General features: G+C 39.6%; 1 protein-coding gene, 1 long non-coding RNA gene and 1 pseudogene across 10 annotated transcripts in view; 1 reads left to right on the forward strand and 2 right to left on the reverse strand.

The window, feature by feature from the left end:
- The window catches only part of MPP5 (membrane palmitoylated protein 5), a 101777-nt gene that overhangs the window by 70397 nt on the left and 13905 nt on the right, over positions 1-17475 (reverse strand). The window lies entirely within an intron of this gene.
- On the reverse strand, positions 2196-3541 carry LOC116528558 (annotated as a pseudogene).
- LOC116528559 lies at positions 6505-8526 on the forward strand. Its single transcript, XR_004259087.1, has 3 exons — positions 6505-6588; positions 6760-6761; positions 8509-8526. It is a non-coding gene; the product is annotated as an uncharacterized LOC116528559 (long non-coding RNA).

Genomic DNA, 17475 nt, shown 5'->3' on the forward strand with positions numbered 1-17475 from the left:
ATGATGAGCATTTTTTCATATGTTTGTTGGCCTCATACATGTCTTCTTTTGAAAAGTGTCTGTTCATGCCCTTTGCCCACTTTTGAACAGGTTTGATTTTTTTCTTGTAAATCTGTTTTAGTTCTTTGTAGGTTCTGAATATTAGCCCTTTGTCAGATGGTAGATTGCAAAAATTTTTTCCCATTCTGTTGGTTGCCAGTTCACTCTAATGATTGTTTCTTTTGCTGTACAGAAGCTCCAGAGTTTAATTAGATCCCATTTGTCTATTTTGGCTTTTGTTGCCAATGCTTTTGGTGTTTTAGTCATGAATTCCTTGTCTATGCCTATGTCCTGAATGGTTTTGCCTAGGTTTTCTTCTAGGGTTTTTATGGTGTTAGGTCTTTTGTTTAAGTCTTTAATCCACCTGGAGTTAATTTTAGTGTAAGGTGTCAGGAAGGGGTGTGGTTTCTGTTTCCTGCACATGGCTAGCCAGTTATCCCAACACCATTTATTAAATAGGGAATCCTTTCCCCATTGCTTGTTTTTGTCTGGATTGTCAAAGATCAGATGGTTGTAGATGTGTGGCGTTGCCTCCGAGGCCTCTGTTCTGTTCCATTGGTCTATATCTCTGTTTTGGTACCAGTACCATGCTGTTTTGATTACTGTAGCCTTGTAGTATAGTTTGAAGTCAGGTAGCATGGTAATACCTCCAGCTTTGTTCTTTTTGCTCAGAATTGTCTTGGCTATGTGGGCTCTCTTTTGGTTCCATATGAACCTTAAGTGGTGTTTACTAGTTCTGTGAAGACGGTCATGGGTAGCTTGATGGGGATAGTGTTGAATCTATAAATTACTTTGGGCAGTATGGCCATTTCACAATACTGATTCTTCCTAACCATGAACATTAAATGTTTCTCCATCTGTTTGTGTCCTCTCTTATTTCCTTGAGCAGTGGTTTGTAGTTCTCCTTGAAAAGGTCCTTTACATCCTTTGTTAGTTGTATTCCTAGGTATTTTTTCTTTGTAGCAATTGTGAATGGCTGTTCACTGTTGATTTGGCTCTCTTTAAGTCTGCAGGAATACTTGTGATTTTTGTACATTGATTTTGTATCCTGAGACTTTGCTGAAGTTGCTTATCAGTTTAAGGAGATTTTGGGCTAAGATGATGGGGTCTTCTAAATAGACAATCATGTCATCTGCAAATAAAAACAATTTGACTTCGTTTCCTAACTGAATATCTTTTATTTCTTTTTCTTACCTGATTGCTCTGACTAGAACTTCCAATACTATATTGAATAGGAGTGGCGAGAGAGGGCATCCTTGTCTAGTGCCAGATTTTAAAGGGAATGCTTCCAGTTTTTGCCCATTCAATATGCTATTGGCTGTGGGTTTGTCATAAATAGCTTTTATTATTTTGAGATACGTTCCGTTGATACCTAGTTTACTCAGAGTTTTTAGCATAAAGGGCTGTTGAATTTTGTTGAAGGCCTTCTCTGCATCTATTGAGATAATTATGTGTTTTTTGTCTTTGGTTCTGTTTATGTGGTGGATTATATTTATAGACTTGCATATGTCAAGCCAGCCTTGCATCCCTGGGATGAAGCCTATGTGATTGTGATGGATAAGCTTTTGATGTGCTGTTGCAATCAGTTTGCCAGTATTTTATTGAAGATTTTTGCATCTGTGTTCATCATGGATATTGGCCTGAAGTTTTCTTTTTTTGTTGAGTCACTGCTGGGTTTTGTTATCAGGATGATGTTGGTCTCATAAAACGATGTGGGAAGGATTCCCTCTTTTTGGATTGTTTGGAATCGTTTCTGAAGGAGTGGTACCAGCTCCTCTTTGTATGTCTGGTCACATTACAAGGACATTTTCAGCATCTGGTGGGAAAGTCAATGCAATTAGGACTTTGGAGCGTTGGGTGATAGGTTCAATTTCAAAGCATTATTTACTACAATGCTGTTTCTAGGCAGTTACATGGATCACCTATGCTCACTAAATTCATTATAATGGTGAACAAAACACCTAGGGACAGAATAGCAAGCCCAACTTACAGTCCCTCACAAAAGCTAAAATTCATGTCATTGACTAGAGTGACTGCAACTGATCAGGAGCTGAAAGAGGACAGAAAAATTTAGGAAGGAGGGCCCTTTCCCTCAGAGCTTGAAGTCTTCTCTGTAGTATACGCCAAGAAGTCTGGGGGGGAAAAGGCTAACACTTTCAATATTTAAGCTTTTTGGGCACTTCCTTTGGGAAGCTGTCCCTACCAAAGTGGCCATAGGCTGCAGTCCTCTGATAAATTGGCTTTTCCAGATACCTGAAAATGACATGAAGGCAGAGGTTGAAATTCTTCTTCACAATCTCTAACAGCTCTCTCTCACTCTTCTGAGAGGTACCATAATGGAAAATGGAGATAGATAATGGATGAGAAACTCCAATAGCCTAACAGACCTGAACAAGAACTTCTGGAACAGACCTCCTTTAACAAGGGATTTTGCCACCCAATGAGCAGCATCAGCAGCTGAATAGTCAACCTGGGTATAATCCTTTCCTGAAAAGGCACCTCCTCCAGGAGCACCCCAACTGCCGTAAGTGTCCACAATGATTTTCTGTCCAGTCAAATCAGTAACACCCTGAGGCCCACCAATAACAAATCTGTCACTTGGCTGTAGGTGGTAGATTGTATCCTCATCAAGGTATTTTGCAGGCACAATGGCTTTGATGACTTTCTAGGGCATCCCTCATCTCATAAAGACAAACCTCTTTACCATGCTGAACAGATATAACAATTGTGTGGACTCTATGGGAAGCACAGCACCTCGATCCTGCATATACTGCACAGTAACTTGAGTTTTAGAATCATGGCATAACCAAGGCAAAGTGCCATTACAGCGTAGTTCTGCCAGTCTGGCATTAAGCTTCTGTGCCAAGACAATGGTTAAAGCCACACTCCTCAGTTTCATCAGTGGCATAGCCAAACATAAAGCCCTGGTTTCCAGCACCAATGTCTTCTTTATTTCTGTCAAGATGAACACCTTGAGCAATATCTGGTGACTGTTGCTCCAAGGCTACCAGTACATTATAGGTTTTGTAGTCAAACCCTTTGGAAGAATCATCATACCCAATGTGTTTAACAGCTTCACGAACCACTTTCTGGTAGTCAACAGCAGTTCTGGATGTAATTTCCCCAGCAAGAAGTTTTGGCAACAGTTTCACAAGCTACATTGGCATCAGGATCCTGTTGAAGGTGGGCATCAAGGACAGCATCACTGATCTGTTCACAAATCTTATCTGGGTGGACTTCCCCCACCGACACTTAGGTGAAGAGGAACATGCCCTCCTTGATGAATGCCTCATGGAAGCCGTTGAGCTGCCCGTTCATGCTGGTGTCAGTGTTGGTGAGTGAAAGTGGCGTTGAGAACAGTGGCGAATCGGCGGCTGCAAAATGTGCAGGCTGCAGACAGCGTTCTACTCGGAGCTGGGGGTGGCATGCAGCGAAACTAAACTGTCGATTTCTAATTTTAAAAACATACAGTATTGACCAGGTGCCAGTGGTTCACGCCTGTAATCCCCGCACTTTGGGAGGCAGAGGTGGGCGGATCACCTGGGGTTGGGAGTTCGAGGCCAGCCTAAACAACACGGAGAAGCCCCATCTCTACTAAAAATACAAAATTAGCCGGGCGTGGTGGTGCATGCCTCTAATCCCAGCACTCAGGAGGCTGAGGCAGGAGAATCGCTTGAACCCAGGAGGTGGAGGTTGCGGTGAGCGGAGATTGCGCCATTGCACTCCAGCCTGGGCAACAAGAGAGAAACTCCATCTCAAAAAGAAAAAAAAAAAGATAAACAGTTACATCAAGAGTGGTCCAAATAAGGCAAGACTAAAAAAAGACAGCCAAAGCATATTTAATAATCATAGCTAATACTACTAACATTTACTGATTCTCATTGTGTACTTAACACTGTGCTATATATATTAAATACACTTAAGCTTCAAACTATCCTACAAATTTAAATACTATCATCCCCAATGACAAATGAGGAGACAGGTTTTATAAAACAGTATTTGGCCTGACAAACACTTTAAAATAAACTTTCTACGGTTATAACGGGTACTCTTATACATATTTTTTTCATGTCCATGACATCATCTAATCCTTACACCATAGTTGTATGTTCATTTAAAGGAATTACTGCCGTGTGCCATGGCAGGCACCTGTATTCCCAGCTGCTTGCATGGGGGCCTGAGGTGGGAGGATCACTTAAGCTCAAGAGTTGGCTATAGTGGGGCTATGATCATGCCTGTGAATAGTGTACTACTGCTTGGGCAACACAGTGAGGCCCCATCTCTAAAAATATAAAAGGAATTACTATCTCTATTTTATAGAAGACAGGAGCAAAACAATTATTTAAATGGTTGAGTAAGCAGTGATGAAGGAGCTTACAGTAGAAGTAAAAGCAGCAACACTACTTGCTAGGCACAGTGCCAAGAATTTCCCATATATCTTCTCAATCCTTCCAACTCCTCAAAGTTATCATCAATTTACCGATGAGAAAAAGAAGTAGGGAGAGGTTTAGTTGTTTTTCAAGGTCAGAAATCCAAGGGGTAGAGCTAAAACTCGGGCCAAGTCTGTATGACTTCAGAACAGAAGCTCTTAACTCTTGCCATTATTTTTCTTTAGTCTTACCCTACACTAACAGAAGAGATGGAAAATCTTTCAAGATTAAAGTAAAAAGTGTTTCACTTTTCATCAATGAAAATTCCCTATTTGCTTCTATTAAACACAAATTGAAGGCCTTTGGAAATATTCAAAACCACACACTCATGGCAGAAACTGGTTAGACGCCAAAGAGTATCATGGATATCAAATGTTTGGTTACTTGAACTGCTCTGTTATCACCTTCAACTCCTTAGTAATAAGAGACTAAATGTATCTGAAAGGCTAGCAAAGCTTTTTAAAGGCACTAAAATAAAAGGTAATTCATAACATTTTCAAACTGGCTAGAAATGGATTTCTAAAGATATGGTTTAAAATTACCTGCAAAATGGTTTTGCTGTATATGGCTAACAATGAAGAATATATATGGCCTAGCTGGAGAACACGACCGGTCTAGATAAGAAACAGAGCCACTGTAAAGAGACAGAAGATAAAGACAGAGTTGACTCTGAATGCTAAACTAAATTGTTTGAATTTTCTCCTGTAAGTTAATGGGAGACTAAAGGTTTTTGAGTCTGAAAAAAACAACAAAATAGCTTTTCTGAAAGCTAAATCTGCTCTATACTGTAACCAGAGTTGACTAGGGGAAAATGTTAAGTGGAGTGGCCAATAAAGATAATGTTTTAATACTTTACACATAGGTATAAAGGGAAGTAGCAGATGGAATGAAAAGTGATCACTTCAAACAATGGTTATTATAAAGGATGATTTCACATGTTTTGGAGACCAGGAGCCAAATATAACCCTAAAATACTGAGTATGACAATTGAATCTAGGAGAATTACGGAACCTTAAAATAGGATAATGCATGGATAATGCATAGAATAAAGTCTCTGGATACAAGGCGGGGATAGGGATAAGAATTGGAAAAGAAACGATAAATTCTATTTTTTTAATTATTGCATTTAAATTTTGAGTTTTAGCAGGTTAACTGCTAGATAGGACACAAAAGGGATAGGGCAGAAGGGCAAATTTATAAATAATTTACATATTCATATCTTACATTTGTAAAGTGTTTTTTATTTTTATAGCCAATTTCAAGTATATTACTTCATTTGATCTCTACAATTGCCCTGAAAGATAGCCAGGTCAGATATCCGTTTTCCACATATGTAGGCACTGAAAGTTAAGTCATGTAGCTAGAAGCAATAGAACATGAATTAAAATTCAGATGGGTGAATCCTAATGTGCATCCACAGTGCTGTGTTAGTTACACGTTTATAAGATACCATGCTGACTACATGACTCCTTCAAAATCACATCATTCTTTTGCCTTTAAAATACGATCAGAGAAAATTTATCTTTTCTCTTCAACTGACTGCTTCATAAAATAAATTTTAACATAATCATTAATTTCACTGTTACATATGCTAACAGGCCACAAGTTTATTTTAGCACCTGATTCTAGTGACAAAACAGCTACTGCTCAAAGTACCTAAAAAAACTCAGTTTGTCATGCAGCAAAGGCAATCAAGTAGAGAAATGGTAGATTTGTTTGAATTTTCCTACTACATATGTAAAGTGATACTAGGCTACTAACATGCCAGTTTCCTACATTATAAAAAATTTTAATCTCTATTCTGCATTGCTCCAATTTCAGTATGTGCTGCCAAAGTGAGCCACATATCATAATTTGACAATTGTTTTTAATATTAACTTGTAGCTTAAAAATGAATATCCTAAAAACACAATAGTCTAACTCCTGTTAGACAATTTAGCTATCTCCCTGGTGTCAAATTTAAGTATTTTAAATATCGTAACTATAATATCCCCAAACATATTTATAATTAATTATACCACCTCCCATCAATTCTCCCTCTGCATCTTACATACACTCCTAGCTTCTCCCTTCTCATGCATGCATGCCAGCTCATGCCTGCAATTCCAGCGCTCTGAGAGTCTGAGACAGGAGGATCCTTTCGCCCAGGAATTTGAGACCAGCCTGGGCAACATAGGAAGACTCCATCTATACAGAAAATATAATAAAATAAAATTAGCCAGGCATGGTGGCATGCACCTGTAGTCCTAGCTACTTGGAAGGCTGAAGCAGGAGAATTGCTTAAGCCCAGGAGTCTGAGGCTACAATGAGCTATGACTGTGCTACTGCACTTCAGCAGAATCAAATATATATTAAATCATACATACATTATCTCTTGCATGGGTTTTTCTATGAGCTTCTTAACTTTTCTATGAGCTTCTCTCTAACCTCAGTCTTTCTAGTTGCCAATCATTTTAGAGTATTGTCAGATTAACTTTCCTGAAGTACTCCTATCATCACAACAGTGTCCATTTTCAAGTTTTTGTTGTCTTTTATTTAAGCTACTGTTTACTGAGAATTTACTATGTACCATTAATTCACTACTAAGCACCTGACATACATTATCACATTTAACCCTCTTAACAGACTCCTTGTTCAATTGTGTACTTTAACTTAGCAAAATAAGTAACTTGTCCAATGTCGGAAGTTAAATGGCACAGCTAGGGCCTGGAGCATTTTAACAACTATTCCGTAGAACACCTTAGCCTGACATTCATATGGCTCCCCTTGCCTTAGTCCTAGAATACTTTTTCTAATTTCTTTCTTCCCTCCCAACTTCTGAATCAAACTACTTGCTACTTCTCATATAAGCCCTGCAATTTCCCACCTCCTTTGGGAAGTGCCCACATTCCCAAAGGAAGTTTATTAATAGTCAACTCTTACAGCACGTATTTTGTGTACTGTTTTTGTCATTAAACTTTGACATACAATTTCTTATACCCAGAAAACACCTTCTCTTCAATTTTTTGTCTGTTAAGATTTTCTTCTTCCATCAAGTATTCTAAAACCTTCCTTAATTTTGCCTGTCCTCTCCCTCCCCTACAAACTACCCTTCTAGGGTACTTAATCTATGCCTTCACTGTAGCATTTATTTTCTACCTTGAAATCAGAATGTTTATTAATTGCAAGACCCCTGAGGCAGAGTTTGTAACTGATATTTGATGAGTTCATAATATATAAAATATATTTTGCTATATTGTGCTATATACAAATATTTTTTGAATGAAAATCTCTTTAATCAAAGAACTACTTACTAGGAGAGAGGAGGGTTGTGCCTTCTATGAATGTCCTCTCATCCAAGTACTAACCAGGCCTGATCCTGCTTACCTTCCAAGATCAGACGAGATCAGGCACAGTCAGGGTGGTATGGCCATAGAGGAATGTTCTCATTCATAAATTTTACAAATACAGTTAAATCGATATGGATTGCTGGAAAATGGAGAGCTGGCACTTAAACCTAAAATTCATTCTAAGAACAGAGTATCATTTATCAGAGAGATGCATATGAGGCTGGGTTCCAGTCATTCTTCTATTAAATTAATACTTTCCTTTAAATAAATGAGAAGAGTAATTGTTTCTGTTTAAATCTCTCTCCTTGGGACAATGTTCCCAAGACGGGAAAAACTATAAATTCTGATAGAATGAAGAAATAATAAACAGAAAGAAAAAGTAGAAGAACCTTAAGAGAAATATATTTACAAAATACAGATATTCTTTTTTTTTTTTTTTTTTTTTTTGAGATGGGGGGGGCCTACCTATCGCCCAGGCTGAAGAGGATTAGCACAATTAGCTCATTGCAGCCTCAAACTCCTGGGCTCAATCAATCCTTCTGCTTCAGCCTCCCAAGTAGCTGGGACTACAGGTGCATGCCACCATGCCTAGTTAGTTTTATTTTATTTTCTGTATAGAGTCTTCCTATGTTGCCCAGGCTTGTCTCAAATTCCTGGGCAAAGGGATCCTCCTGCCTCAGCCTCTCAGGGCACTGGATTGGGGGCATGAGCTGACATGTATGCAGGCATTAATTTATTTATTTATAGTATTTCTCTGTTGCCCAAGCTGGAGTGCAGTGGCTTGATCTCAGCTCACTGCAACCTCTGCCTCCTGGATTCAAGCAATTCTCCTGCCTTAGCCTCCAGAGTAACAGGCACCCGGCACCACATCGGGCTAATTTTTTTTTTTTTTTTAAATAAAGATGGAGTTTCACCATGTTGGTCAGGCTGATCTTGAACTCCTGACCTCAGGTGATCCATCCGCCTTGGTCTCCAAAGTGCTTGGATTACAGGCGTAAGCCACAGCACCCGGCCAATTTTTTGTATTTTTAGTAGAGACAGAGTTTCACCATATTGGCCAGGCTGGTCTCAAACTCCTGATCTCAAGCAATCTGCCCACCTTGGTCTCCCAAAGTGCTGGGATTACAGGTGAGAGCCACTGCCCCAAGTCTGGCCCTACTTATTTAAAAGTAGTCCATTATTTTTTACTTTCATTTACTTTGCGCTAAAGTAAAAAAATATAGCAAAGAGAAACAGGGTACACATACATAGAAATAGGGCATGTGTATATGCTATATATACATACATAAAACATTCAAGGTACCATTTATGACAATGTTAAAAATTAAAATCAGCCGGGCACAGTGGCTCACACCTGTAATCCCGGCGCTTTGGGAGGCTGAGGCAGGCAGATCACTTGAGGCCAGGAGTTTGAGACCAGCCTGACAAACATGGTAAAAACCTGTCTCTACCAAAAATACAAAAATTAGTCAGGCATGGTGGCATGCGCCTGTAGTCCCAGCTACTCAGAAGACTGAGGCAGGAAAACTGCCTCAACTCCCAAGAAGTGGGAGGTTGCAGTGAGCATAGATCATGCCACTGTACTCCAGCCCGGGAAACAGGGCAAGACTCCATTTCAAAAAAGGGTGAAAATTGGGCTAGGCACAGTGGCTCATGCCTGTAAATCCCAGTACTTTTTGGGAGGCTGAGGCAGACGGATCATGAGGTCAAGAGATTGAGACCATCCCGGCCAACATAATGAAACCCTGTCTCTACTAAAAATACAAAAATTAGCTGGGCAAGGTGGTGCACACCTGTAGTCCCAGCTACTGGGGAGGCTGAGGCAGGAGAATTGCTGAACCCAAGAGGTGGAGACTGCAGTGAGCCAAGATCACACCACTACACTCCAGCCTTGTGACAGAGCAAGACTCCATCTCCCCCCCAAAAAAAAGGTTAAAATCATCCAAACAAACTTCCTTAAAAAAAAAAATGATTAAAGCAAATAATCCATAATAGAATAACTTATTAAGAACTATTATTTTGTTATTAAGGAGCTAATGGTATCAAGGCTGTCTGAAGGTTAGGCATGGTGGTTCATGCCTTTAATCCCAGCACGTTGGGAGGCTAAGGTGGGTGGATCACTTGAATCAAGGAGTTAGAGAACAGCCTTGGCAATATAGTGAGACCCCATCTCTACATAAAGTGTGAAATACAGCCAATTGTGGTGGCATGTGCCTATAGTCCCAGCTACTTGGGAGGGTGAGGCAAAAGGATCACCTGAGCATGGGGACGTCAAGGCTGCAGTAAGCTGTCACACCACTACACTACAGCCTGGGCAAAAGAGTGAAACTCTGTCTCAAAATACAAAAACATAAAACAAAATACAAATACAATGGCAATCTGAAACAAACCATGCAAATTTAAGGTTCCATGACTAGCCTCCTACCTATCCTCATCAAAATCTTTTCCATACAGTTATGAACAAACAGCTCAATCCCCAGAAGGATATAGTGATGGCTCTAACTTCATCAACTTTTTTTTTTTTTAAGAGATATTTTGTCATATTGCCCAGGCTGGTCTCAAGCTCCTGAGCACAGGCAATCCACCCACCTCAGCCTCCCAAAGTGCTGAGTTTCCAGGCATGATCCACTATACTCAGCCCATAATCAACTCTTAAAGCATTTATTTTCTGTACTGCTTATTTTGCCATTAATCTGTCATACCCAGCACTGCCATATATTATCCATTTTTTTTTTTTTTTTTCAGATAGGGTCTGACTCTGTGGCCCAGATTAGAGTGCAGTGGTGCAATTTCAGCTCAATGCAACCTCAGCTTCCCAGGCTCAAGCAATCCTCCCATGTTCAGCCCTCCCAAGTAGCTGGGACTACAGGCAAGCGCCATCATGCCTGGCTAATTTTTTTATTTTTGTAGATACGGGGTTTCACCATGTTGCCCAGGCTGGTCTCAGGAACTCATGGGCTCAAGTGATCCTCCCGCCTCAGTCTCCCAAAGTGCTGGACATTCAGGCATGAGCCACCAGCCCTGGCCTTTTATCAAATATTTATGTATTAATATGAGTACCTTATCTTCCCAACTAGACTGCAAATATTCTATAGAATTCCAATATACTGGTAATGGCTCTGAGAGCCCTGTATAGTGCTATGTATGTTCATATCGGAAACTCAATACCTGCTACATTATTTTGTTTTTTTGAGACAAGTTCTCACTTTGTTACCCAGGTTGGAGTGCAGTGGCACAATCGCGGCTCACTGCAGCCTTGACCTCCCAGGTTTAAGCAATCCTCCTGCCTCAATCCCCACAAGTAGCTGGGACTACAGGCGCCCACCACCACAGCCAGCTAAGCTTTTGTATATGTGGTACAGACAGGGTTTCACCACATTGCCCAGACTAGTTTCAAACTCCTGAGCTAATGCAATCCACCCACCTTGGGCTCCCAAAGTGCTAGAATGACAGGAGTGAGCCAGCACACCTAGCCCATTATTAAACTTTTATGGATGAGTACCTTATCTTCCCAACTAGATTGCAAATATTCTACAGAACTCAAATCTACTAGTAATCGCTCTGAGAACCCTGCACATTGCTATCTATGTATGCTCATATTAGAAACTCAATACATTTTGCAGTAAATTTGAAGATTTAAATACTAGATATGATGGGAAGAGAAAAACCACACCTACTGCCAAACATTTAATAGCTCAAGAGAGATTTTTCCCAAATTCTCTAATGACAATTAGAATGAAGTAGTTAAGAACTGATGCAAATAGGCCGGGCACGGTAGCTCATGCCTGTAATCCCAGCATTCTGGGAGACCAAGGCAGGTGGATCAATCATGAGGTCAGGAGTTTAAGACCAGCCTGGCCAAGATGGTGAAACCTGGTCTCTACTAAAAATACAAAAAATTAGCCAGGCATGGTGACAGGCACCTGTAATCCCAACTACTCAGGAGGCTGAGGCAGGGAATTGCTTGAACCCGGGAGGCAGAGGTTGCAGTAAGCCAAGATCACGCCACTGCACTCCAGTCTGGGTGACAGAGCAAGACTCCGTCTCAAAAACAAAAACAAAAGAAATGATGCAAATAATCACTACCTTGGAGACAGCAATGTTTTTACACACTCTGTATAATGGGCCCCTGATATACAACTTTTGTGTTGCATATGTGTTGTATGTATAATGGTGTAACACACAATTATGTGTGTATAAATACATATTTTTTTAAAAAAGCAAATAGTTCCATAAAACCTACTATGAAGAACAATTCAATGTCCTACCTCCTCCATCTGAGTTCTGCCTAGAGACCACTTTTTTTTTTTTTTCCTTTTTTTAATTTATTTTTTCTTTTTTTTTTTTAAGACGAGGTTTCACCATGTTGGTCAGGGTGGTCTTGAACTCCCAATCTCAGGTGATCGGCCCGCCCTGGCCTCCAAAAAGACCATTTTTAACTCTTTCAGTTGTTTCTTCTTAAACTTACCTTCGTATTTCTAGTAACATGTATAGAAAAAGGCTGTATTTACAAAATATGTATGTATGTACTATATATACATACATGCCATTTGTTGTGTTTTTTCCAGTTATCTGCTGATCATTTCTTATGGAAAATGAGTATTTAGCTCTCTGTCATAGTATATTTCCCTCTCCGACAAGTTGTGTCTAACTTTTTAGTTGAATCACTAATACATCCTATGAAAGGTAAGTAAGTATCAGGACTCCAAAATCACTAAGCCAAGTAAAAAGTAAGGCTGGGAACTATGGTAAACAAACCTGTCTTCCAGTTTTTTCCTAAATAAGATAGCTACAAGGATAAAAAGCTACATAGCTCCCTCACCATTTGCCCACAAGGGAATTCCTTGTGGGTAAAGGACAGACAGAACTCAGTCATCCCTCTGAGGTTCACCTGAGACAAATGCGTATCTGATTGCTTCCTCTGCTCTATTATTTATGTAAAAATGCAGATTCACTGGGCCAGACTAAGTTGTGTATTCAGTGGAAGACTGACCAAGGACTGAAAAGAATGAAACCATTTATCTCTTAACTACTTATGGGCCCCCCCAACCCCCAACCTTCTCCCCGCCAACTCTTAACAACTGGAAGTGCCCACTTCAAGCTGTTCCACCTTACTGGATCAAACCAATGTACATACTAATGTCTCATGTCTCCCTAAAATGTATAAAAAGCAAGCTGTACCCCAATCACCTTGGGCACCTGTTGTCAGGACCTCCTAAGGCTGTGTTACAGGCACGTCCTTAGTCTTGGCAAAATAAAGTTTCTAAATTGACTGAGACCTATCTCAGACATTTTGGCTTCACAATCCCCACATTCCCTGGTAGAAGACTCAATATATTTTTTAATGTATACATTCAAACAAATCAAGTAACCTATCAGTTTCAAGAGTGTGCACGTGTGTACGTGTGTGTGTGTGTGTGTGTGTCCATTGTTTCTGGACCCCTATGTCCTCCTACTCTATGTTCAATTTTTTTCTTTCTGCCCATATCCACTCATCACCCTTCTCCATCTGTTCCAGGTCCAAGAAGGCTGACTCTATAGACTGCATTACCTATATTCTCTTGTCCTCTGGCTTCCAGTCAATGGAAATGAACTACTGGGGAAGAAGGAAAGATTGGATGTGTTCAGTATTCTTTCAGCTTCTATTGTTTAGCATAGGTTATGTTCCTCTAAGGCCACAATTCATATCACGTGGCCCCACTTATACAGTATAGCCCTGGTAAATTCCAGTATCAACTCCCTCCCTTGCACCTTCAGTCCTAGGTTTAGAAGGCTTCTTGCTGTTAAGCCTGGGGGTGCTTTACCATCCTTGTTTATTCACTTATCTCTGGACGTACCCTTGAGAGCAGGCCTTTCATTAAATTCTCTTCCATTACTGGGGTTGATTTTGCTACTGTTTCTTGCATGGAATCTGACAGAACCATGTTCCGACTAAACTCCTATAAATGTGCAGCACTTAGAGCCATCATCATTCCTTCATCCTCCCCCTGGGAAATTCCCCTCATCTCTCTTCTCTTTCTTCATCTACTCCCCTCTTGCTGGGAGCTCTCCAATAGCTTCCTGAGAAAGGGTACACGGAGGTAAATTTTTTTGATACCTTGATTTACTTGGCACTAGGGCAGATTATATCCTCTTTGAGGATCACATACTGTTTTTGTTTTTTTAAGACAGAGTTTTGCTTTTGTTGCCCAGGCTGGAGTGCAACAGTACAATCTCGGTTTACCTCAACCTCCACCTCACAGGTTCAAGTGATTCTCCTGCCCACGTAGCTGGGATCACAGGCATTCGCCACCACACCCGGCTAATTTTTCTATTTTTAGTAGAGATAGGGTTTCACCATGTTGGTCAGGCTGGTCTCAAACTCCTGACCTCATGATCCGCCCGCCTCAGCCTCCCAAAGTGCTGGGATTACAGGCGTGAGCCACTACGCCCAGCCGAGGATCACATATTCTTTTGCTTCCTTGAATCCAACCTGTCTCACAGCTTCTAATGACTTCTGGTTCTGCCTTTTTATTGTTCTCCCCAAGGAAATATTTACAGTAAGAGGGACCCTTTTCTTCCAGTATAGAATAGGGGGAAAATCACCACAGCATAAATATGTAAAAATTACTACTTTGGTATAGTGATTTTTTGTTTGTTTTTTTTGTATAAGGTTTTGTGTATCTGTGTGAGTCAACAATGATGTCCAGTGTTGGGAACAACATAGGAAAACAAACATTATATACTGCTGACTCTATAAAACTGTACAGTGTTTCTGAAGGGTAATTTTGCATCACCTACTGAAATTTAAAAATAAACCTTTGGGCTGGGTGCAGTGGCTCACGCCTGTAATCCCAACACTCTGGAAGGCCAATGCGGCTGGATCACCTGAGGTCAGGAGTTCGAGACCAGCCTGGTCAACATGGTGGAACCCCCGTCTCTACTAAAAATTCAAAAATTAACCAGGCATGGGGGTAGGCCCCTGTAATATCAGCTACTTGGGAGGCTGAGGCAGGAGAATTGCTGGAACCTGGGAGGTGGTGGTTGCAGTGAGCCGAAACCGTGCCATTGCACTCCAGCCTGGGTTAATAACAGCAAGACTCTGTATCAAAATAAATAAATAAATAAATACACCTTTGATTTATCTATTCCTCTTTCAGAAATTTATCCTATACAATATATTTCTGTAAGGATGTCCACTGTCACATTATTTATATGGATAGAGTATCCCTGATCAAAATATTCAAAATTCAGAACACTCCAAACACCAAAAGTAGAATAGGTGCTTAAATGCCCATCAGTCGAAAAGCTGAATAAATTATAGTAAAATCCACATAATGGAATACTGTGAAGCTGTTAAAGCTACACAGTCAAACAAGAAACATAGTAGCCACATGTGCATAGTGAGTACTTAAAATGTGGCTAGAGTAACTGAATTTTAAGTTTTATTTAATTTTAATTAACAAATTAAAAAACATACTTGATCCATTATTAGAAAACTTTTACATATTTTTCGAACAATTTGGGTATGTGAAACTACTTTTTCAGCTGTAAACTTAACAAAACCTAAATACAGTTCAAATATTTCTAATGAAAATTTATCCTTCTAATTGAGACAGGCCATGAGTATAAAATATACAATGAATTTCAAAGATTCCGTATTTTTAAAAAGATGTAGGCCAAGCTGGTGGTTAACATCCTTAATCCCAGCTTTTGGGTGGCCGAGGCAGGCAGACCATTTGAGGTCAGGAGTTCGAGACCAGCTTGGCCAACATGGTAAAATCCCATCTCTACTAAAATACAAAAATTAGCCAGGTGTGGTAGCGCATGCCTATAATCCCAGCTACCTGGAAGGCTGACGCATGTCTCAGAATCTCTTTAACCTGGGAGGCAGAGGTTGCAATGAGCCAAGATCGCACCACCGCACTCTAGCCTGGGCAACAGAGCAAGACCCCATCTCCAAAATAAGAAGGAAAGAAAAAAAAAAGAAAGTATCTCATTTTAAAAATTTTATATTTACTACATGTTGAAATGGTAATAATTTTCATATACCTTTATTGTATTAAATAAAATACACTGTTAAAATAATTTCACTGTTTCTTTTTACTTTTTTTAAATAGACTGGTCTTTTTACTTTTAAATGTGGCTACTAGAGCATGAAGCTCTTTATGAACTAACATGAAAAATGAAAAAAAGCAAGCTTCAGAGCAGTGTTTATACACCATCCCATTTTTATGAATATACATAGATGTTTATAAAGTTATTAACAAAATATTCAGAAGAATATATACAATATTGTTTTCAACTAATATCTCTGAAAAATGAGGATAACAGTTCCTGCTTTCCACTTTTGTACTACTTATATATCTTACAAAATATTCAGACAGAAAAAGTATGTGTTGCATTTATAATTTGAGGAAAAAACACAAAGATATTGCTTTTCTGAAAACAAACAAATATAGAAACTTTAAATTATAATTACTTCTTAAAGTCTGTAGAAAATAGCAGCAGTTGGCCGGTGCAGAGGCTAACACCTATCTGTAATCCCAGCACTTTGGGAGGCCAAGGTGGATGGATCACTTGAGGTCAGGAGTTTCAGACCAGCCTGGCCAACATGGTGAAACACCATCTCTACTAAAAATACAAAATTAGCCAGGCGTGGTGGCAGGCACCTGTAATCCCAGCTACTAGGGAGGCTGAGGCAGAAGAATTGTTTGAACGTGGGGGGCAGAGGTTGAAGTGAGCCGAGATTGTGCTGTTGCACTACAGCCTGGGCAACAGAGCGAGACTCTGTCTCAAAAAAACAAAACAAAACAAAATGGCAGGAACAAAAACCCTTTCAAGAGTTCTGGAACCTTTAAAAAAAGAAAAGTAATTGAAGTGTTCTCTCTCAAGCCCTAAACAATGTCATAAGCAGTGCAACAATAAAATAAGAATTTCTAAATAAATCACTTATGCGATCATTAGGGTCATGACTCTTTAGGAATTCCTCTACCACACAAATAGAAACATATTACATTTTTAATTTTAATATGTAAGAAAGCAGTTTACCAAAGGAATAAAAGATTATGTGAAAAATTCCAAAAGGGACCTCAAATACTTTAAAACATGATGTCAGGTTCATGATTCTGATGCATTTATTCTTTTTTTTTCTTCTTCTTTTTTCCTGAACATCTTTCTTGAATTAATTGCATTTATTCTTTCACCATGTTAATAACTCACAATGACAAGCTCTTAAAGAATCCCAATCACCAAACTCACGTGGCTATTGCTTTGCCCTCCACGTACTCCATGTAGATTTTCTCTATTCCCTTTAATCAATTACCTTCCCAGAAACAGGCATCTGAAGTGTCAGCTTGAAAAAAGCATCATAAGAGATTCCAACTTCTAACTTCAAGTGATTTACAGCTTACTAGAGAAAAAAGTATGTTCCAAAGGTTAGCAAATTAGTAGATAATTACCTTTACCTAGATGGGTCATTGGTATGCAAATCAAAAACACTGGCAATTAAAGCGGAGAGATAGTTTGCTTGTCACTGAAGAAATACCAAACGAGCATTTCAGAGTTATCAGAACTAATAAGGACTCATATCTGGTGCTATCTAAAAATTAAACTGAAGCAGTGAAAATAGAGAATATTTCAGGACCACAAGTGAGACTGTATCAGTAGAACAGGGAAAAAGAAAAATCTGATAAGAA

Source organism: Sapajus apella, unplaced genomic scaffold, assembly GCF_009761245.1.
Source record: "Sapajus apella isolate SASKATOON/1434 unplaced genomic scaffold, GSC_monkey_1.0 scaffold59, whole genome shotgun sequence".
Classification (NCBI taxonomy): domain Eukaryota; kingdom Metazoa; phylum Chordata; class Mammalia; order Primates; family Cebidae; genus Sapajus; species Sapajus apella.